This window comes from Berghia stephanieae, chromosome 8 (genome assembly GCF_034508935.2).
Source record: "Berghia stephanieae isolate SIO BIC M18660-M18661 chromosome 8, UCSD_Bste_1.3, whole genome shotgun sequence".
NCBI classification, from domain to species: domain Eukaryota; kingdom Metazoa; phylum Mollusca; class Gastropoda; order Nudibranchia; family Aeolidiidae; genus Berghia; species Berghia stephanieae.
In genome coordinates this window covers 37,540,135-37,550,134 of record NC_088367.1, presented here as the reverse complement: position 1 = coordinate 37,550,134, position 10,000 = coordinate 37,540,135, and the positions used below count along the sequence as shown (strand labels likewise).

The 10,000-nt window shown below is 36.4% G+C and overlaps 1 long non-coding RNA gene across 1 annotated transcript in view; it reads right to left on the bottom strand.

Moving 5' to 3' along the window:
• Positions 1–10,000, bottom strand: part of LOC144978606 (uncharacterized) — an 11,886-nt gene that overhangs the window by 689 nt on the left and 1,197 nt on the right. Inside the window, exons 2-4 of the long non-coding RNA XR_013646552.1 lie at positions 6,959–7,047; positions 5,952–5,983; positions 5,080–5,229 (exon numbers count right to left, since the gene is read on the bottom strand). This is a non-coding gene — a long non-coding RNA (uncharacterized LOC144978606). The remainder of the gene's footprint in view (positions 1–5,079; positions 5,230–5,951; positions 5,984–6,958; positions 7,048–10,000) is intronic.

Sequence of the window (10,000 nt, the reverse complement as noted above, 5' to 3'; positions counted from 1 at the left end):
GCAGTATTATTATTATTTTTTATTATTATTATTATTATCATTATTATTATTATTATTATTATTATTATTATTATTATTATTATTACTATTATTATTATTATTATTATTATTATTATTATTATTATTTATTATTATTATTATTATTATTATTATTATTATTATTATTATTAATATTATTATTATTATTATTATTATTATTATATTATTATTATTATTATTATTCATCCATCGTGGCTTGTGCTCTTGAGTACGTTGCCGGTCAGCTGTCTCCACGAATCGCGATCCTCTGCGGTGCGCATGAAATCTGTGTTGCTTTTTAAGTGACATTTGGCCATTCTTAGGTTATTTAGATAAGTCATTCTTTGTCTTCCCCTAGCTCTCTTTCCTTCGATCATCCCAGATGTTACCAACTTTTCTAATTTGTCTCTTCTCCTCACATGTCCCAGTAAGCGTAACTGCCTCTTTCTGATGTTATCGATCAGTATTCTTCCCTTTCTCACCTTCTTCAACACTTCTTCGTTCATACACCTGTCTGTCCATGATACCCTCAACATTCTTCTATACACCCACATCTCCAATGCCTCTAACCTCCTCGTACATTCTTTGTCAAGCGTCCATGTTTCACAACCGTATAAAAGGGTACTTATAACATATGTTTCTACTACTTTCATTCTGGTATTCAAGTTTAGGCTGTTGTTTGACACAACTGGTCGCATTTTATGGAACACGTTTTTTTGCTATTGCTATTCTTTATTTTATATCCTCTATGTCACATGCGTCATGGGTGATGATAGTGCCTAAATATTTAAATTTCTTTACTCATGTGATGGTCTCTCCTTTGCTTGACAAGTGGAAGGTCGCGTTGTTGTCATTCTTTGATACCACCGTGCATTCGGTTTTCTTAATATTTAGTTCCAGGCCCATCTCTTCACTTTTGCACACCACTATCTCTAAAATTTTCTGCACGGGTTCTGGAGAGTAGGCCATCAGAGTACCATCGTCTGCGTATCTTATGCTATTCATATTCTGCCCTCCAACGACGACGCCTTTCTTATCTTCAATTTCTTTAATGTACGTATATTCCACGTGGCCAATGTGATTGTTTCATTTCACACCAGTTTGAAACGTTCAACGTGTTCGGGACAGCTGATGTCCTGGAAAGTGTGTTAGTGACGGCTGTTTTCCATTGCCTTCCGTCATTGTTATTAGTAGAATTTAAATTATTGCATTTTAATTTGACTGAGTTGTTTTTGATTTTTTCTTTGGCTTCTCCTGATTTTTGTTTTTGTTTCCTTCCACCTTTATTTCCTCTATTTGTAATTTTTCTGTATGACTTGACTTACTTGACTTAGATGCCTTTCGCGTCTCGACCGAAAGATTGGGTCGCCTTGGCTGTTTCCAGTATTTCCTGTGTGAGGTGTCTCCAATATTGCCGGTCCTCTGCTAGGGTTCTCAGATTTTCAAGGTCCCCTGCCGTTATGAGACTAATGCTTTGTCCAAGTGTTGTGAGGTTTTTGTTTAGGATCACAGGGAGTGTTGTGATCGGTCTTCCTCTGAGAAGGTTCCCGTGTTTTTGGAAATATCCCGACATGGCTTGGTTAGCTGGTATGTTTTGTCCCTGCGTAGTATGTGACCGAAAAGTTGCCATCGTTGTTGTAAAATGTCAAGGGAGATTGGTCTTTCTTTTGTGATCTTATCGAGTGATTCATTTAAAATCTTTTTTGGGTATTTGATGTCCAGTACCCTTCTTAGCTGTGGGCGATGGAAGGCATCCAGATGTTCTTCTTCGGATTTTGTCAACGCCCAAGTGCCGCAGTTATACAGAAGTACCGGTTTTACAAGAGCACGGTACAGTTTCAGTTTGGTTTTTCTCTTTATTTTGTCACCTCTAATCCATACATTGGTGAGTTTACTGAGTGCGGCGTTTGATAGCTGTTTTCTTCTTTGTACATCCTCGGTGTCTCCAATTAGTGAGCCGACTTTCTTTGTTCTTTTCCATTCCTCTTTGTTCCTCGATATTGTTGTAAATTCGGTTTTATTGGCATTGACTTGGAGGTTATATTTCATGAGGGTATTTTGTATGATGTCTATATTTGCTGGTGTTGATCCAATAAAATCTACATCATCTGCATAGGCGATTTCTCTTGGGATTGCATTCTCAATATGAGTCGTTGGTTTTGGAATGACTTTTCGAACTTCTTTCAGAGAGTGTTCTAAGTATATTGTGAACAGAATCGGGCTCAGACTATCTCCTTGGGGGGTCCCGATGTTACTTTCGAACTGCGTCTGTATGCCTTGAATAATTCAAAAGATCTCAAAATGTTCACTATTTCTAAATTCGGTGTATTTTTAATTGTGTGTCGTATTGTACGTAGGTGTTGGGGTGAATAGTTATAACAATAATTAGGTGTTGTCATTTTCAATGTTCAACGTCGACCATTGTAATAAGATTACTGTTGTTTTTTTCTTCTGAAAATAGTAAAACGTAAACAAAAATGGTCTAAATAGATGATAAAATTCTTGCAAAAATTTACAAAACTTTAAAATATTGCTAAATTAATTGTTTAAAATTCACGAAATTTCGTCAAAAGCAGCACGAAGTCATAAGAAATCCTCTAAATATGAAATAAAATTCGTCCTATATAGAAATAACACTTAAAACAGCCGTAAAATGCAATAATTTCAAGAGCTCTGTGAAAAGCAGCCTTCAAGCGCTGAACACATTACACACAATTTTTATTATTACCAGCATCATTCATTAGATTGGCATTCTTCCGTCAGCAGCAGACCAAATGAGTGAGTTTACATAATTAATACATTGTTGGTCAGCAAAGCTTTCGGGTTACTAGATTGTCATATAACGAAATCCTCTAAATGCCTTGCTTTGAAAATAACATATTATGAAGAATAATCAAGGCAGTCATCAATCAACCTATACTTATACAGATCATTGGTACTTTTCATCATGCTCTACATACAGCTATGAAACATGGACTCTAACTGCTGATCTAGAAAAACGAATCTGTGCTTTTGAAAATAAGAGTTACAGAAAAATTCCGAGAGTTTCATGTTTGGAGTACAGGACAAATAAAATTAGGTAAGGGATCGGGTAGGAGGACAAAACCCACTGTTGTCAATAGTGAAAAGAATGAAACTGTCGTGGTTAGGAAACACTGAACTGTCCACCATGATAACCTGTGCAAGACTGAGAAGAAGATGGAGTCAGAAGAAACTGTGGCAGGACAACATTAAAAAGTGGACAGGCCTGGCCCCTTAGTAGTATTCTTGAAAAGGCCAGAAATACCGTGATGAATGGTGTGAGTTTGTGAATTCTATATCCTGCATGACCCCCCCCCCCCCCACGGCAATGAACTGGTCATGGGACTGAGTGAGTGAGAGGGGGATCAATCCATGCACTCACTGCATACTATTATAGCCCTTTTAATTCATTCACAACTGGTCGGTTATCCAGAAACTGTAGGTGAAGTGACAACAAATTATAAACTCTGAGTGTGTAAAAGTAGAATTTAACTGATTGTCTGACAGTTTTCAGTCAGACATCAGTTAAATTCTTCGTTTACACGCTCAGTTTTAATGATTCGTCAATTCGCATAGTTTCTGGATATCCGTCCTGCTATGAATGAATTACCATTAGATATCAAACATAAATCTGCCAAGCTCGATGTGCACTTATATGCAGGTCTGATAACCCTAAAATGCTATGGGCTCATTGTTGTAATGGAAATACTCGTAAACCAACGAAACATATTGTCCATTCCAACAATGTTAAAACGGGTCCATAATTGGATTTAATAGTCTGATGTCGCCCAGCAACGGCGGCCATCGTGGTTCTCAACAAAGAAAATCTGTACTTTTTATTCTTCATGCTGGCTAGATATTTTCATATGCCTTGTGATCAGAATGTATAAAAGTCAAATCAGATTTATAATGTTTTTTTCCTCTGGAATGGCTTTTATGCTCGTCGGAGAAATATTTCACCATTGTTCCGATAGTTTAGAGCCAGTTACTAAGTTACCATGCGTCATTACGAGGGAAGTGACGTTACGACTGTTGAAGCGTATTGCGTCCGGTTATCAGACCTGCAAATTTGAGCAACTCGGTTAAGCCTGATTTCACACATTTAATGAAGTTTGGTTTTTGATCTTTTTTAAATATCCAACATTACAAATATTGATATCTGGACGAGCACTTAATTGCAGGTTTGGTAATCCATGGGTTTGTTTTACTCTTTGATCAATAACGCGTAGGCTATTTTTGCGGTGGTTTGAGAATAATTCCAAAACAACATCAATGAGACCGTAACCATTTGAGGTATCAGACTTGAAAATAATTAGGTACAGATATGATAAAGAATCTCTCTGGATTTTTTGTGATTGGCTACATTAAAATAATATGGTTGATAGTCATGGCACTCTTTTTGACGGGAGTGAATAACTTGGACATACAATAATGATCACTTGTGATCCTCCGTGGTTTAAGAAAATGCGAGCTTTTATATAGTGCAATATTCACTAAACGTGTTCAAAGCGCTTTACAATGGGTCCCAAGCCAATAGCCAACACTTAACATGTAGGACGTGACATGACACTTGTTTCGCGATTTTACATTTTTTCCGACAGAGACAACGAAATTAACGGCCAGTTACTAATTTTGCCCCTGAGTACGGTGAGAGAATGTGAGTAGAGCGCTTTTTCCGAGGACTCATCTATGCGCAGCTCAGAGCTGGACTCGAACCCAAGCCCTTCTGGTCCGAAATCGAGTGTCGTACCACCAGACCACATTGCCCCTAACATGGATGCTAAAAACAGAGCTTCAAATCCAAGCAATGGGATTTGGGTTAAAGTTCATATGCCTCATTAAGGAGAATGGTCAAACTTTTCAATGAATGTGACAAAATCAAAATGTCAAATTTCTGCTCGTTTAAACTATAAAATCTATTTTTAGCATCAGGATTACCCAGAAATATCCCGCTTTGAGGCAATAGACAACATTTAAGACTGAGTCAGTCAGTCGATTTATAAGATTGTCAAAGTTACAATTTAAAGAAAAAAAACTTACAGTAGAGTGGTACACACACTCGCGTTTTCCACGGTCAATGAGCATACAGATATCGGGATCTTGACATCTGTGATCTACTAAACTGAATGTTCCATCGTCTAGGCACGTTTCCAAAGTATGACAGCTCGGCCCGAGCCTTGTGTCTCCCACCTGAAATTATAGAATGAATGAAGTTACCTTACACATCTCTTTGTTTGTTTGTTTGTTTGTTTGTTTGTTTGTTTGTTGTTTTTTTTTTTTTTGGGGGGGGGTCGTTTTTTTTTTTTTTCGACCGCCAGATTGGTGATTGGTTCTCACTAACTTCTCTTTAATGGATTATAATAAATGCTAACCATGATTTGTATGTTGGTTACAATTGTTTTGGCCGGCAACACTTGTTAGCATGTTGCCTTACCACGACCAACTGCAATCACGTGGGGAAGGACTGTAAAAGTAGTATCACAACTTGTATTAGTGAAAGCTGTCAAGTCTGCTTCTGTCAGTTGTAAGCGCTTCATCGCATATCAACAATATTGCACTGTTTTCATGGACTCAGTTCTTAGTTTTGATGTGATCACTTTTCATCAGATTTTGTCTGAAATGCTATATATATACTCTGTTTGAACAAGTCAGTCTGTTTATTTGACGAAAAAAAGGATGGGCAAGTAATATGGATGAGGAGGAGGAGGAGGAGGAGGAGGAGGAGGGAGGTGAGATGGAGGGGAGGAGGAGATGATGAGGAGCAGAGGAAGTGGAGGGGAGGGAGGAGGAAGGAGAAGGAGGATGATGAGGAGGGGGATATGAGGAGCAGGATGAGGAAGAGGAGGAAAAAGAAGTCGAAGAAGATGAGGAAGAGAAAGGGACATGAATAGAAAATGCTATGATATACTTACTTCATAATTGACACCTTCAATGACACAACCAGCTGTGGAATGAAAAGATAAATAAATTATTTTTTAAATGATGTGATTATGAAGCTCTTTTTTTAAACTTGGGAACTAGTCTAGTCGACGTGCACTTATTTGCAGATCTGATAACCCAATGTATTATGAACTCATTGTTGTAATGGAAATCTAAAAAAATGACACAACATAATTTCTATTACAACAATGTTAAACTAGGCTCATAATTATTGCGTTCGGATGTCAGACCTGCAAGAATGTACACGTCGGAACAATTCCTTGACCTCTAAATTCTACAAGTTTGGAAGGTAACTACCAGCCCTTTCATTACTTAAGAGTTGAAAGTTGTAGATTGGTTTATTTGTGCTTTTGAAAATTTGAATAGAAAACCCTGCCACCTTACTGTCGTACTCTTTAAAAAATAACATGTATTTAAACTTTTGGCCAGAAAACTCGAATATCAATCGATTAAAATACTCTTGTCTTGTCAAAAACAAAATTTATAGAATTTTTTGACAAGATGAAATTGATGTCATTTTAATCGATTGATATTTGAAGGACGAGTTTTCTGGTCAAAATGTTTAAAAACCCGTTTTTACCAGAGTAGGGCAGGTTTTATATCGAGTTCCATGTCCGAAAGGGACTTTGATCATTCTTTTTACTCATATATATATATTTTTAGCACCGACATCACACATTATTGCTTGACTGAAGCAAACAGGCTATTACTTTGCGGTTTTAATGTTAAGCTAGTCAGTCTAGCATCACGTTCATTTAGTATTTTCACCTTGGATCTTTTGTCAGGCGTTTATTTATTCAATTTGTCAATATATATATATATATATATATATATATATATATATATATATATATATATATATATATATATATATATATAAAGTATCAGGGGTAAGAGTAGAGGTGAACGAAAAGAAAAGAAAAAGTAACAACAACAGCAATGCAGGACTGACCACGTTATCACATATAAATTCCCTTACCATTGATCATTGTGACTAATGCTGTCATCAGAATGGCTCCAAGAATGATGGAATACTTCATGACTGGATTTGTAGGTTGTAGATAGAACCTGAAGATTAATGAGTAAATATATGTGTACACGTATCCTATGAGTATTTTCAGGGTTTCCGCTGTGTTCAAAGATCCTATACATTACGTAACAGAAGATAAGTAAAATTTTGAACAAAAAGGCCCCCACATAAAACCGTAAGAATAATGAATAAACAGGCTTGTATACGTGTGCGTATTTTCAAGATTCACCTAGACGTCTATGTTGAACGATCTATTTTCATCCCAATACATGTGTACTCTGAAAAGTCTGGACGCGGCTCTTGTAATTAAAAACAAACTATAATAGATACAAAATTGACAAAGGTATCAAAACAAAGTTTAGTTTATTTCCTTTCCGTTTATCATTTCAAATTTCTGCAAAGTCGCCGTTCCCATCCACACAGAGCCGCAAACGATATACCAGTTATTGGATCGCGTCGAAGAGGAATTAACGCAGCGAACTTCGACACCATCGAGTCACCTCTGCCTGCACTTCTTCATCTCTGCCAGAATTTGCCTGCTTGAGGTAATCTGTTTGTTCTTAAAGGAAAAAGTCACTTGGAGCTCAATCAGAATTGTAAGGGACTCCCCCTTCTACGACGTCAAGAAAACTTCCTCTTTCAGTGTGATCATGCGTTTCTATGAGCATTATCGGTATCCAACGGGCACATACATTTATGTAAACCAGGATATCTCGAACGATATATCCATCTCTTCCCCATGAAGTTCCTAGCCTTTGTGGAGTGTCGGATTATTTTACCCAGCGATTAACTCGAGTAAGTTCGTAATTTCTTGTTGTTGATTTGCTGCGGTTGATACGCTTTGTGGACGGGCACTGCGAGCCTACTCATTAATGTTGGTGGAGACAGCATCAGTGTCTGTAAAGAACTTAACCAAATTTTGAACTGTTTTAATACCAACGCACAATAAACACGTTTCAGCCGATAATGAATGTTTACGGGTGTACATCTCTCTTTGCAGGGAGGATCTCATTCACGGCACAGTGTTGATTGCTTCATTTTTGTGTATGATTTCTTCGACAGACATGTTGGAGTAGGGGGTTCTTTCAAATAAGATAAATTAAAATCTAGAAATAGAAGCTAAACAAAACTCGGTGTACGCATATTTTGATGAATAGTTAATAACTAATATAAATAAATAAAAGTAAAATTCCCTTTATTCAACCCATAGGGGAAATTTGTCTCCGTGGTCCAAGGGAAGACTGGAACCCAGGCGTCAGTCGCAGTGCAGCGCCACATATTCAGCTAGGTGAGGTGACTTGCTCAAGGCCACACAACGCAGCGGCGGGTGATCGAACTCGGTACCTTACGGGTACGAAGCAAAGACCGTAGCGTTGAGCCACGCTGTCCCGAATACTTGTGAGTTCAATAAAATCGGAGATATTCAATCGGAGAATATCGGAGTTAAGCCTAGTACAAAAACATCACGTGACAGAAGATTTGTATAATTTTTAACCAATATTCCCATCACAGTATCATTTGGATCTGTAGGTTGTAGATAGAATATCAAGAATAGTGAATAGTGAATAACCAATCGTCCCATATTGGGGTCAACCTGGTGCGTAAAACTGAATTTTAATCTTAATCTATATATTTTGAATAAAGACAAAATCCGTCAATGAACAACCGGCTAACTGCCGAAAAACTCGCATTTTTAAACTTTTGGCCAGAAAACTCGTCCTTCAACTATAAATTGATTTAAAGGACGCACATCTTGGCGAAAACTCTCAAACTTGAGACATCGCGAGGTCTTCGATCAAGGAATTCCAGGGTTTAGAGGTCATTTAAATTGATCTATATTTGAAGGACACGTTTTCTGGCCAAATTTTTAAACACGAGTTTTTCCAAAGTACAACAGTTAACGGGTTTAATTTTCTTTTTCAAAAATGCAAACTCTTTTTATTTTTTCGCTTAAACTCAACTTCAAATCGTGCTGTTACGTAGCGCAATGTCCACCAACCGTGCTCAACGCGCTTTACGAATGGTTCCTGACCAATAGCAACATGTAACGTGTAGATCGAACGAGACACAACGCCTGTTGGGCGATATTACAATTTATTTATAATAATAATAATAATAATAATAATAATAATAATAATAATAATAATAATAATAATAATAATAATAATAATAATAATAATAATAATAATAATAATATAATAACAATAATAATAATAATAATAATAATAATAATAATAATAATAATAATAATAATAATAATAATAATAATAATAATAATAATAATAATAATAATAATAATAATAATAATAATAATAATAAATGCCCATTTATATAGAACAGTAAAGTTGATGCCCCAAACGTAAACAATAACAAGTTGCTAGTGATTTCCGTTAGGGACCGGAATAATTTACGCACAATATAGGTCTCCCAATTTTGTAGTTTGAGTTGTAGGCAATACACTTTCAGTATTGAAAATATGTTTACATAAAATCTAACAGTTGCAGAAATAATAATATAAGGCTAAATTATTATGAAAATCAGGCTCCGAATAATTCTCGTTTTGTTCACACCAGCGCAGTAATTTGCTCTGTTCTAAAAATAGATAGACTGTAACTTTTGATAAATTTTAGAAAATTTTACCTTTTGTTCCATAAAATATCCATATCTAGACATTATTTGATGCATGATCGAGTATTTATGAATATGTGTTTCTTTTGCCACCTAACAGCCAAATTTTAAAGGTTATTTTTTTCTATTATTTACATTGGAACGTGAGCTGTCAAGACAGGAACATGTGGTTTGCCACGTGCTTCTCGACCTTTGTTTACGTTTGGGGCACCTAACTTTACTGCTCTATAGCGCTTATGCCGAAGCTAAGAAACGCTTGACATTGACCATCAGTAAAATACATTACATACTGCAGATTCGGACTCATGAGCACAAGCTCATATGCATCCAATCACACCCTCGCCCCTAATATACACACTGTAC